We start from the raw sequence: 13626 nt of genomic DNA on the forward strand, positions 1-13626 counted from the left end.
GTTACTACTCCCCTTCCTTGCTGTATGCTACACTGTTTATAGGTAGGGTGACTATGTAATGGATCATCCAAACTGGAATGCTTTTGAGGGAAGGAGGACGAATTCTTGATACTTACGCCAGGACCACAGGCATAAACCAGCACCGTCCCACGCAAGCCAGCGTGCGTGGCCGCCCTATTTGTAGGGTGCTGTAGGGGGCTCCAAGGTCTGTAAGCCCAGTGGCTTAACTTTAACATAAGTACCCCGGATCAATTAGCCAGGTTGGAGAGGGACAAAGGAAGGTCATTACGTAAATGGTGGCCAGTCAAAGTCATCAAGACTCAAGCCTTCTGCCCTCCTCCAGATTCACTGTGGTCCTATGGTAATACCAGACCTCTTTAGGATGTACCCTAATACATCCACGATAGACACCAGCCTGCCCATCTCGACCTTCTTAATCGTTGAGCTGGAACACTCGACTTGAAATCCCAGAATGTCCGCGGGGCGGGAAATTACAGTTTATGGCAGAGGCTGCTAGAGACCCCCCGATATTCATGCTCCCTTTCTTTCACACAATAGAATTTATCCACCCAGAATATGACCTTCATTCCCCAGCTTCCTTTGTGGCTAGGCGTGTCATGTGACTTCATTCAAGCTAGTGGATACAAGCACAGGTGTTGATGGAGACTTCTAAGAACCTCTCTTAAGGTACAGCCGTTGGGTACCCTTGTCCCTTCTGTCCCTGTCTTTTACCGTGTTTCTGTGACACTAATATAAGAGGTAGAATTTCTCCTTGGACCTGGGTCCCTGGGAACTTTATTTGAACAGCACCCCTCGAGCAATCGTGGACTTTAACATGAGAGAAATATGCTTCCAACGCATTGAAGCTTGAACCTAATGGTAAGAAGATGGAGTCCCTCTAGCTCCCGGTGTTAATTCCGCAGAGTTGGAGAACTGAGCCCCAGAGAGGGGATGAGGGGATGTCCAAAATCATACTGGCTAATTAGATAATTACAAAATAGCAGGCTTCCCAACTCCTAGCTTCCACTATATTCACTCACCTCTTCAATAAACTTTTCCGAACACAAACAATGTGTCAGGCAGTAAACAGGTGCTTAGTAAACAGAGTTGAGTAAATCATGGTGGCTTTTGTCAGGAGCTCATGATCCAGAGAACAAATAATAATAAAGTTGTAGGGGCGGGGCAGAGCCCATAAGAGGAAGGTATAACCAACTCTCTGAGCTCAGGAAAGACTACGAAGGAGGCACCATTGAACCTGGGTCCTAAGAAAGCACAGCAATTTGTTAGTTAGCAAAGGGGGGATGGGAGCGCCCGGGTGGCTTAGCGGGTTAAGCGTCTGACTTCCGCTCAGGTCATGATCTTGCCGTTCAGGGGTTCGAGCCCCACATCATGCTCTGTGCTGACAGCTCAGAGCCTGGAGCCGGCCTCGGAGTCTGTGTCTCCCTCTTTCTCTGCCCCTCCCCTGCCTTTCTCTCTCAAAAAATAAATTTAAAAAATAAATTAAAATGAAATAAAAGGGAAGATGGCATTTCAGGCGGAAGAAAGAGCTCGCGCAAAAGTACGGAGGCCAGAAAGGACATAGAACAGATTGATGGACACAGTAATGGTCCGCCAAATACGTCCCTGTCCCCAATCCCCAGAGCCTCTGAATATGTTATGTCACAAGCAAGCAGAAATCAAGGCTGCTAATCAGCTTTCTCCACTTATCCAAGTGGGCTCAATATAATCACAAAGGTCCTTAAAAGTAGAAGAGGGGAGGTGAGAAAGTCAGAGCGAAACAATACTGGAAAGGCTCCACTGACTGTTGCTAGTTTTGGAGACGGAAGAAGGGGTCCATGAGCCAAGGAATTTGGGTAGCCTCTAGAAGCCAAAAAAAAAGGCAAAGAAACAGACCGCCCCCTAGACAGTCCAGAAAGGAAGGCAGACCTTCTGACATATTGGTTTCAATCCAGTGAGACCCATTTCAGACTTCTGACCCCCAACACCGTACGGTAATAATTTGTCTTATAAGTAAGTAAACGTATGCTTTCAGCCACGACGTTTGCAGGAAACTCGTTACAGCCGCAATGGGAAACCAATACAGATGAAAGTTTGTTATGGCTGAAGGGCAGAGTGTGTCATTAGAAAGGAGGCTGCCGAGGTAGGTGGCCCATGGCCACAGAGTCTTAAATTCCAAGGTAAAGGTTATGAAAAGCGTAGACCATGGGAAGCCACCGAAAGACTGTAGGAAGAGAGATGTGGTCAGATTTCCACTGCAAAGGTTTCTCCAGCTGTACAGATGAACTGGAAGGGTCACAATGGTCTGGGTGAGAGATGCCGCGTGGGGGGATGTGGGGGGGGAGTACTACTTCCTCTGAACCCTCAGGACTCCTGAAGCCCCCCACATCAAACAATAGCGGCTGGGAGGTGTCCTGCATTCTCCACTCCCTCTCTTGTGTTAGCCTCTGCAGGGGAAGTCTCTGGAGTAGAAGAGAACTGGGCTTGAGAGCTGCTCTACTATTTACTGGCTCCAGAGCCTGGGCCCAGTCACTTCACCTCTCTGTGCCTCAGTTTCCTCATTTCTTCCAGGATTTTCAAGGGATCCTTTGTGCAGCCTCAAGGGGCCACTGTCATGTATTGGTCAGAGGGCTGGGTGCCATCTAGAGGGCACCAGAAACAATGCCAAGAAGATAAGGAAAGCCACAGTGATTCCCAAAAATGACCAAGGAGGATGCAAGAAAGCCTGTTTCTGGTTCTGGGCACAATAAAATGATATGCGGGATCGTAGAATCTTAGCCAAGTTATAGATCCTAGAATCTTTGAATTCTAGAATCTAGGAATTATAGAGTTATAGAATAAATTATCTTAGTGCAGCCACTCTGGAAAACAGTATGGAGGTTCCTCAAAAAAACTAAAAATAGAACTACCCTATGACCCAGCAATTGCCCTACTAGGCATTTATCCAAGGGATACAGGTGTGCTGTTTTGAAGGGACACATGCACCCCCATGTTTATAGCAGCACTATCCACAATAGCCAAATTATGGAAAGAGCCCAGATGTCCATCGATGGATGAATGGATAAAGAAGATGTGGCATATATACAATGGAGTTTTACTCGGCAATCAAAAAGAATGAAATCTTGCCATTTGCAACTACATGGATGGAACTGGAGGGTATTATGCTAAGTGAAATGAGTCAGTCAGAGAAAGACAAAAATCATATGACTTCACTCATATGAGGACTTTAAGAGACAGAACAGATGAACATAAGGGAAGAGAAGCAAAAATAATATAAAAACAGGGAGGGGGCAAAACATAAGAGACCCATAAATATGGAGAACAAACCGAGGGTTACCGGAGGGGTTGTGGGAAGGGGGATGGGCTAAATGGGCAAGGGGCACTAAGGAATCTACTCCTGAAATCATTGTTGCACTATATGCTAACTAACTTGGATGTAAATTAAAAACATACATTAAAAAATGGAATAACAAATTTTCTAAATTAATAGTAAACTATCCAGCAATGAGCTAAAGCAAAGATGAACAAAGCTATCCATATCTGTGCTGGTTCAGATTAGTCTTGGCTGCCTGAAGTTCCAACTCAGGAAGGTATCGGAGACCATGATGGTGTCCATGTACATGAATATTGAGATAGATTAGTCGTGTCTGCCTCAGGGGTAGAGGTGCGAAGATACATTAGTTATGTCTGCCCTGAGATTAGCATTAGAGAGTATCTCTATGTGTGCTTTGTATCTTCCAGAAGTCCTTGTGAAGAAAGCTAAAGATAAACAAGGATTTGCAGCTTAGATCACAAGAGACACATTGTTCTCTACAGTACTTTACCCACCTTTGCTTAGAATAAGACAAAAGGAGGGGCAAAAGAAGTAATACCTTAAAATCCAGATAAGACTTTTTAAGAGTAGGTACAGAGTACAGAAGTCGAGAACTCATCCCAGACAGGTTAAGAGACGGACATCCACCAGGCCAAAGGATCTCTCCACAGGCCAGGTTGCAAAGACACTGGAGGAGGACCCACTCTACACCCCACTTTGCAGAGTAAGGCCAATGGGAAGGCCCTGGGCTGCCAGACAGGAGGACCGGATTCCAGCCTCTCTCTACCAGGAACCCCGTTAGCCAAGTCCCCTGCCTTCTCCAGCTTCTGTATCTCCACCCAGACCAGGAGGAGCTTAGATAAGAACTATAGATCTCAACATGGGCACTTGTCCCTCCAAAGAATGGTTGGACCCTCCCACTTTGGTGGTCATAACGGATGGAAGGGACACCGCTGGCGTTCAGACGCTAGACCCCCTGCAGCACACCGGAGGGCGCATCTGATGAGGAACTGGACCACACCTGACTTGATTTTGGAAAGTCCCACCTGAAATAGGTGGGAAAATCCCCGCTCTCATGACCCAGGCCTAGATCTCAGTTCCATTTCACATACAGACACAAGGAGTTTTTTTTTTTTTTAATTTTTTGTAACGTATTTTTTTTTTTTGAGACACAGAGAGAGATAGAGCATGAGCAGGGGAGGGGTAGAGAAGGGGAGACACAGAATCTGAAGCAGGCTCCAGGCTCCCAGATGTCAGCACAGAGCCCGACGTTGGGCTAGAACCCACGAACCGTGAGATCATGACCTGAGCTGAAGTCGGAGGCTTAACCAACTCAGCCACCCAGGCGCCCGGACACGATGAATTTCTGTATGATTTTAATATGCACGGAATTTTCCAGGAAGGCAGCTACCATGCAAATGAAAGACGGGTCGTTCTCGGTTTTGTTCCGATCTCCACTGTTTTGGAAAATCACGACTCTGAAGGCCGTGCGACGCGTGCGTTTGAGTGGCCGATTCCGCACACCCGTTTCAGTTTCCATCAAGCAATCATCCGGCTGCTGTTACGTCTTCCAGCCCAGTCACAACCTCTTCCCCACGTATCAACATACATATTATTTTATTATAAATTACTTTGCTTTTTATTTTTCATTTACTTTGCCGTGCGGGCATTATATAGATTTTTAAAATGAGATGTCTAGGTGGGTAATATAATTTATGAACTCCATTTCAGGATAATAAAGGGAGCATCACAGAATGTTCGCCTGGGAGGGCTGAGAACCACTGGGTCACACGAGTCCCGGATCGCTTCCAGAGGCAGCAAAGTAGAGGTATCATGGAAAGAGGCGCACACCTGATCACCTGGTAGAGAATTATGGGTAGAGAATGACAGTAAATTATCTTGTTTTCCACAAACCGTCCTCACCCACCAGATGTCCCTTAGCCATCCCCAGAACATCTGGTAATCTGCACCACTGAATGCATCCCACGTCCAATCCCCCAAAGGATGAGATTGCCTGGAATCGAGTCTGGGCCTATTTGGAATTGCTCAAGAAAGCTGGGGCTTCCCTGAGTTGGAGCTGAGCATGTGCTTTAAAAAAAAAAAAAAATAGTGTAATTGATTTCTTTATAAGCCATTCAGGCCTTATTATTTATTAATCCGCCTGTCAAGATTAATTTAAACTACTTCTCAATAAGACAAGTTGACAACGCCTTTGTTTACCAGATTGACAGCCCCCGCGAGTGAAGACAGGGCAGCCATGGTTCTTCTCCCCGTAACGGAGAGCTCGGAGGAGGAGCTTCCCAGGGCCCAGCCCTCACTGGGAAACGCAAGAGTCCTCTCTTCGCACTTGGTGGGGACAGAAAACAAGGGCTTTACCCTCCAACCCCAAGCCCGTCCTAGGCCCCAGGACTTGCATTGGACATTACGTGACTACTGAGTCCTATAGATTGTGCAACCTTGACTTCTCCTGGACCTTCCTCTCTTCTCCATTCCCCGTTGCCATGACCTTAAGTCACGGTCGTCTTCTCCCCATACTTAGGCTCTCTTAGAGAGCATACTTAGGCTCTCTTCTTTCAACGTGGCCACAGCCCTACACAGCTGGTAGTTTCACATCCGCCCTTAAAGATGAGCAACGTGGCATCCAAGGAGGGGAAACAGCTCATCAACATTCACCCAGCTCGTCTGTGGTGAGTCCAATGTCCAAACTCGGGTCTGGTCCCAAAGCTTCTACTCTGTGTCCTACTCTCTTGTGCACAGAGCTCGGGTGTCTTGAGAAACCCGTGACATGCACCAAATACTCTGTGTTTCCTCGAGCACCTTCCACAGCACCAGGGGAGAATGGCCTTGACTTTAATGACGTTGAGCCGTTGAGTCCCCATTACAGGGCGAGTCCCTGAGACATGAAACTGTAAGTCCCGTGAACTCCAGGACCCAGCCTACCGTGGGTAACGTTAGATTCCTGTCACCTGACCACCACCTGTGGGTGCCAAGTACTTATGTGTCGAATGAGTGACTACATGAAGTTCCTTGAGAGAGTCTGATAATGAAGCTGCGGGTGCCTTTGGGCAGGACATCGCGTGAACCTCGAGCGACTAGATCGCTGGTCTGACCCACGTCCGCACACCCCGCCGTCTCAAGTTCAAAAAGCAGACATTTGGTCAGATACTTCACGGAAGAAAGCTCTCACAGTCGGCGTGCTCTCCGAGTCCGGCAAGTGCTACCAGGTAACCATGCCACGGGTCTGCGTAAAGACAGACCCCTGGGCCAATCGGGTCAGTTGTGACACGGTCGGGACGGGAGAACCCAAGGCCATCCAAAACTTCGAGGAGTCTCCATAAGACCTAAAAAGGAAAGAGGATTTCTCGTTGCTCTTCCATTTGCATTTATAAAAAAGTAACTGTTGCATATATAAATAAGCCCAATTTAAAAATAAGAAACACATTTCGGATCATGTGGCTTGACATGATGCTCTCGTTCCACACCTCTCTCATCCGGGCCTTGAGGTGGGAGCGAAACTTGTAAGTGGAACAGTTAATTTAAGCAGCCCTCCCCGGGCCCATCTCCCTGCCAGTTTTTTAGACTTGGGAATGAAAGTTACGGGCAATAGAGAGAGAGAAAAAAAAGAGCAGCGGAAAAGAAGGGCAAGGTCTTGAGCACGTTTGTGCCAGCTCAGAAAGGAGAAGGCCACAGGCTCTACGTGGTCTTAAGAGGCCGATGATGCTGAAGACAGGACACCAGCCGGGGCTTAGCATAGCCTGCGTGGCTCCGCCTCCCTCTGCTAGTCCCGCCCACAGGGGGGGAGGAAGTGCTCATCTAACTGGCAGGCACCTGAAGTTCTAGGTCCTGTGTCACTAGTGGGCAGGGCGGATCCCCGGTGTTACAGGCTTGCCCTTTTCTCCAACATTCCTCTTACGTTCATATGCAGGACATGTTTCCATTTCTTCTTTCCTGCTTCATGGCATGAGGAGAGCTCAAGGCTCAGGAGGGCACTCGGTCCCCATTCATCTCCTCCCTGGGGTCTTGTCCTACATGTGACAGCCTGGCCGGGTCACTGCCCCAGCCGAGGGCTAGACAGCGGGGCTGACTTGGTGCATTAACACTGCACAGGTAAACACGCCCATTCTCCTCCCTTCCCACGGTGGAGGTGATGATATCCAGCCATCCGTTTTCCAGAGGCAGACAGTTGTCATGATCTAGAGAGAGTGAGGGCAATTTGGCAGGGGGGTGCAGGGGGAGTTGGGGGGAACCTCACTCAAATCTCCTGTATGAGGAATGAGCACTTTGCACTGGGTATGGGAATCCCCTCGCTTTGTAAAAAGTCTAACTTGTCTCCCATTTGGGTGTTGCCTTTGTGCTTCTCTGTTCTCCCAGGCCCCCAAATACCATCAGCTCTGGGATCCTGCCCAGCCTGTCCTTCGCCTCACTCTCTAGAGGGTCTCACCCTCTCCCAACGGAGGGTGCCTCCATACACATCTGTGCCGTCAGTATACATCAAGTACACGTCCCCAGTACATCTACTGATCTGTTGCCCCTCCAACATCTCCACTGGAATGTCTAAGAGGTATCTAAAATTTCACCTCCTCAAATCAGAATGACTGATTCCTATACCCTCTCTCCACTCAGTCTTCCCTTCCCCGTCTTAATAAAGAGCAGCACTACCCTCCCCCGAGGCATCCAAGCCCAAAACCCAGTGTGGTCTTCAATTGCTCTCCCTTCCTTGCACCCCACATTCAATCCGACGGTAAGCATTCCGGGCTCTACCCCCGCCGTTGTGACGGGGGATGAATCTGAGCACCTGTCATCATTTCTAACTCTTCTCGAAGCCACAACCAACCCTAACCTGGAAAATTACCCCGGCCTCCCGATCGTCTTGGGACTCTTGCATGGCTTTCCCACAGCACCCCGCATGGAATCCACACGACCTGCGGAAGGCACGGGGCCACCTGGCCAGCTCCTCTGTTGCACTTCCCACTTGTCACCTGTATGCCCAGCCACAGCCACACCGGTCCTTCAACCCTGGGTCCTTCCACTTCAGGTATTTCACTTGCTGTGCCTTCTGCTGGCGGCACTCCTGTCCCAGCACCGTGCACGGCTTGCTCGTTCCCATCCTCTAGGGATCAAGTCAACTATCATCGCTCTATAGAAACCACCCCGGACCATGGCCACCCGGGACATCCCTGGTCTCATCAGTCGATTCAAGCAAGCACTGTTCAATACATGACACTACTTGGCCAACGCGAGTATTGTTTGCAGCGTTTGGTGGCCCTCTCCTGCAGGAGCCTCAGCCCCGGTGACGGTAAGATTGTGCCGGCCGGTTCGCCGTTCCAGCTGCAGTGCCTAGAACCAGGGCTGGCTCGTGACGGACATTCCATCCAGGTTTGTAGCCTGACCAACGAGAGGGCTTTGCTCTCTTTATGTTGCAGAAACGGAAGGCTCAGGGATGTCAGGCAGCCAGTTCAATGTCACACAGCTAGACAGCGGCAGAGTCAAGGCTGGGAAAAGTTTTGTCTGATTCTCGAGCCACTCTTCTTAGCACTGCACTCCCTCCTGCTACGGCATAGTGCCTAAGTGCGTCCTCCTTGCCTTTCTTCAATTCCTTTCAGTATTAAAATTCCATTTTCTTCTAAGTGTATCTTTGCAAAGGCCATTAAAAGGTCACCTAGCATCTAATCTTCTTCCTTAACTTTGGAGCTAAGAGAGTCCTCTGGTGCCTTCTCAGCTGTAAAACAAAGATAATACTCGCCCGTGTGACTTTAAGCACACGCCGACAGAGTGCCTGAAACTGAATGAGCGTTAGTTTGCCTTCTCCCCGAGACCGACCATTCAGTTATTCCACAAAGGTCTACAGAGCAACGTTCCAAGCTCTGTGCTACCGGCATCTACAAAGCTGAGCCGGAAGAAGAGTCTGATCTTTGGAGACACACATTCTCATAGGAGACGGAAAGCATTTCCCCCAATTGTGTTAACACGTGGTAGAGAGGGCAAGGGGCTTGGACCTTGGAATCCAACAGGCCCGGGTTTAATGTTTGGTTCCCTCTAGGGGGCGCCTGGGTGGCTCAGGTTAAGTGGCCGACTTCGGCTCGGGTCACGATCTCGCGGTTCGTGAGTTCAAGCCCCCGCGTTGGGCTCTGTGCTGACAGCTCAGAGCCTGGAGCTCGCTTCGAGTTCTGTGTTTCCCTCTCTCTCCGCCTCTCTCCCGCTCCCGCTCTGTCTCTCCCTGTCTCTCAATAAACGAACAAACATTTAAAAAAAAATTGTTCTTAACGTCTGGTCCCCTCTGACGTAGCTGTGCGACGTGGGGGGAGTTACTCAACCTCTCTGAGGTTCATTTCCTTCCGTCTGCCGAAGGGAGTCAGCACCCGGTCTCAGTACTGTGTTTAAGAATTAAACAAGTGGATACGTGCACCAAATACACATCAAACAGATGTTCCTCCCCAGCTCCAGCCTCCTCAACACCACATCCATCACAGCCCCGGAAGGCTGACCTCCCCCCGCCCCCCGACGTCTGGTAGGACTGAGGTGTAACGTTTGAAGATTGCCCAGGAAAGTGTGAGAGCAAACCAGGCAGAATGCTAAAAGACCGGAAAGCATAAAATTTAAAAACAGCCTCTGACGGTGCAAAAATCAAGGAAGGACTTTTGCAAAAACAACTCCGTTTCCAGCCAAAGGGAGCTTTAACCCGACTGGTAATTGAGTCTGTCTGCGCTCCTTCCCTGGGCGTATCATAAGGTGAGGCTGGAACGAGGCCTTCGATTTTGAAGACGTTTCCCCCCCCCCACCCCCACGCCGGAGGCCTGGGTGAGGGGTGACAGAGGGACAGAAGGAAGTCGAGGGCAGCTGGCTGGCTGGAGGAGAGGTGTCCTTCCAGCACAAAGCCCTTTATCTTGCAAAGTCATTCTCAGCCCTTGTAGGGGGAGGGGTTCTCTGCAAGGTAAAGTGAAGGGGACCCTGGAAGCTGGGTCCCCCCAGCGGGGAAACTGAAGTCTGAGGCCACAGGAGCTCAGCGTGGGGTTGCTTTGTAGATCTTGGGAGCTTTTGTCAGAGGAAAGGCACAGCAGCTGACTGCAGGGAAAGCGCGGACCCTGGAGGTGGTTCAGACCCAAGCTGCCTGCTGTGTGACCTTGGGTCCGTCCTCTGGCTCCTCTGAGCCTTCTAGGAAACCGAGATAAGATCTGCTTTGTGGGGCGATGGGGAGTGAAGTGACACGTCCTCAGCCAGAGACACAGCATTCGGGTGCAAAGTAGGAGCTCAACCAATGTCGGGTCCCTTCTCCTGACGGCCTCAGCCTAGGAGAGTCAGACCTGGAGCAGCCCCTTAAATGACCTTCAGGAATGTTCTTCCTGCCCTCCAAGCACCATCCTGACGGACGGGGAGAGAGAGGGAGGCCACCTCGCTCCCCGGAACAGGATTTCAGAATGCTAGGCTCAGAACACAATGGTTCTGATGGCCAACCAGCGCGGGGAATGTTCCCGCTTGGTCTCCCCATGGGCACATTAAAGGCTCTGGAAAGGCCTGCAGTGAGGAGTCTTGTTGAACTTTGTTTAGCCCAAAGTTCTGTGTGGCCATGGCACTTTTCATTTGTGGAAGAAAAACTGTTCACCCGTCCTCATCCCCGTAGTCCCTGTGCCCATAACTTAGGCCATGTTGCCGGGTGATATTAAAGGCAAAGTTTCAATTTTATGTGATGGGAAAAAAAAAATATCTTTTGCATTATCATACATACATTCCCAGTTGGAAAACTTGGCTCTGCCGTGACCGGTCCCGGGACCTCCTGCCTCCTCCTCCATCCCCTGCCCATGCTTCAAGTCCCAGCTCACTTCCCCCCCCCCCCCCCCCCCCCCCCCCCCGCCAGGAGTCTTCCTTGATGCTCCTCCACCCGCTGGATGTGGCCTCACCCCTCCCCAAAACCACAGGCACTATCCCTGCCCCTCTTTTAGGCGCTGAGCACATCCAGTCTCGCCTGTAGGTGGCGCTCTGCAAATGAATGGGTCTAAGTTCCAACAGAAATAAACTCTGTGGGTGGCTGCGTCGGTTGAGTGTCCGACTTCGGCTGGGGTCATGATCTCGCGGTTCGTGAGTTCGAGCCCCGCGTCGGGGTCTGTGCCGACAGCTCAGAGCTTGGAGCCTGCTTCGGATTCTGTGTCTCGCCCTCTGCTCCTCCCCACCCCCCCCCCCCAAAAATAAATGTTGGTCAAAGGCAATGTCACCTCCACATCTCCTGGCACACTGAGAATTGCAAAGCCACCCATGATTCCAGCTGGAAGGAGACTGGGAGTTCATCCGACCCAACCTCCCATTCACCACATCCCATACCTATCTCCGCAAGCATTTAATGAGTACCTACTGTGTGCGAGGCATTAGACCAGATGTTCAGAACATTAGGATGTGACAAGCATAGCCCTTGCCTTGCCCAGCAGAGAGTCCGGTATGCATGCAGATGGGATGGGGCGTAGCGGCTCAGAGCCTGGAACATTCTCGATTTATGACCAGTATCCGTGAAGTGACAGAATGAAGGAATGTTAAGGGTATGCAGGAAATGTGATGGAACCCAAGAATCAGCGATACTTGAGCTGGACCTGGGAGGGTGAGGATGTCTCTCGAGTGATGAGGAGAGGGGGCGGAAGGCAGGAGGGGACGTGCAGTGGCACAGGAGACACAAAGGAAGGGGGGTGCACGGAAAGTTCTCTGTGGCTGAAACGTTGGCTGTATGGGGAGGAAGAAGAGACACGGCAGGATGTAGACAGGCCAGCGCCCGTTGTAAAGACAAGCACACGCCCTGCTGAGAAATCTGACCCTAGTTCGCTTGCCTGCCTGCAAGGGTGCTGAGTGAGAAGTCCCCAGACATGATCCCCACAACTCCGGTCCCGTCCTGGTCCGCGCGGGGCCACGTAGATGCTGTGTTGGGCTGAGGTGCCCCGTTGGTGAGGGCTCAGCGCTACCAAGACTCAGAGTGAATGTGGCAATGCGCAAACCCACAGCCCGCGGGGACCCGGATGCACAGGATATGGGCATGTCTCTACCTACTGTGCAGGTGTAGACTCATAGGCTGAGTGCGGAGGCAGTTTGCCCAGGGTCCTACCTCTGCCCTCTTTTGCATCTCAGGTGGCCACCTGCAAGGCTCGAGATGACCTTGTTTTCCCTTCCCGTGAGGAACCCGGGCTGCAATCCTGCAACCACAGGGGGCAGGCCCACCTCCAAGGTTCCGAAAACCCGAGAGGAAACCCTCAAACGTTGCAATAGCACACTTCACCTCTTTGAGTAAGATGCCTCCCTTCTCGGACATCTCCTTGCTTCTATTTCAGGCACAGTATCTGCCTACTATCAGAATAACAGGTAAGTCAATTTTCATCATGAGTAACTGAAAGGGTAGCCGTGGAGCCACAGGGGACCTGAGAACTAATCCTGGTTCTTTCTCTATCTCTTTCTAAGACCTTGAGAACCTCCCTCCCTTCTCTGGACTACAGGGGCCCCTGGACTAAAACAAGGATCATCTATAAAGGCTCAGCTGGAAACACCTTGTAAGTTAAGATGCATTCATACTAACGTGTGAATGACTGCTTACCGCTGAAAAACTCAACCTCCATCATGAGAACTGCAACTTAACAAAGAAGAACATTTCCAGTTATATTTGGACTAGAGAAAGGACAGTCCTGCAGCAGTCGTTTAGCAACAAAGGCTGGTCATCAGGCTCCTTTAAGTGGCAAGGGAAAGAAGCTAATATTGATTGGACAATTTATGTATCTTTCCCTAAGAACATCACAACCCTCACAACATCGGAAGAGGGTGACCACCCATTTTCAGACAAGAAAACTAAGGCTCAGAGGTGTTAAGGAACTCGGTCAAGGTTACCCAGTGGCTGAGTGGTGGAGACCTGAACTGGGTCGGGGTGGCTGACCCCTCACTGTCCCCCTGCTTTCCACCCTATGCAAGGGGCTTAATGGACATCCTTCCATCTCCACTCTCCAGCCTAGAAAGGTCTCCTGGACACATTGATTTTTGTGTGTTCGTTCTTAATGCATTTGCAGAATCTGAGACCCCGGCTGCAAAGAGGGGTCAGGAATGAGAAGGCAGACTCCTTTCAGCAGCTCCGGTCTTGAAACTACTTCCCGCCGTCTGCACTGCCTTCTTTGGTGCCTCCTTATTTACCACCCACGGTAATGGTCCAGCCACATCTCCAGCTCATCCATTTCCAGAGCCCTGGTCAGAGGTGGGTCACGAAGGTGAGCACGGAAATTGGTAGATTCAGAGAGATTAATTTCCAGCCCTCCTCCTGAGTGCGATGGTCGCTTAACTGACCTTCCTGCCTGGGGTCTCGA

Source organism: Panthera leo, chromosome D4 (assembly GCF_018350215.1).
Source record: "Panthera leo isolate Ple1 chromosome D4, P.leo_Ple1_pat1.1, whole genome shotgun sequence".
NCBI classification, from domain to species: domain Eukaryota; kingdom Metazoa; phylum Chordata; class Mammalia; order Carnivora; family Felidae; genus Panthera; species Panthera leo.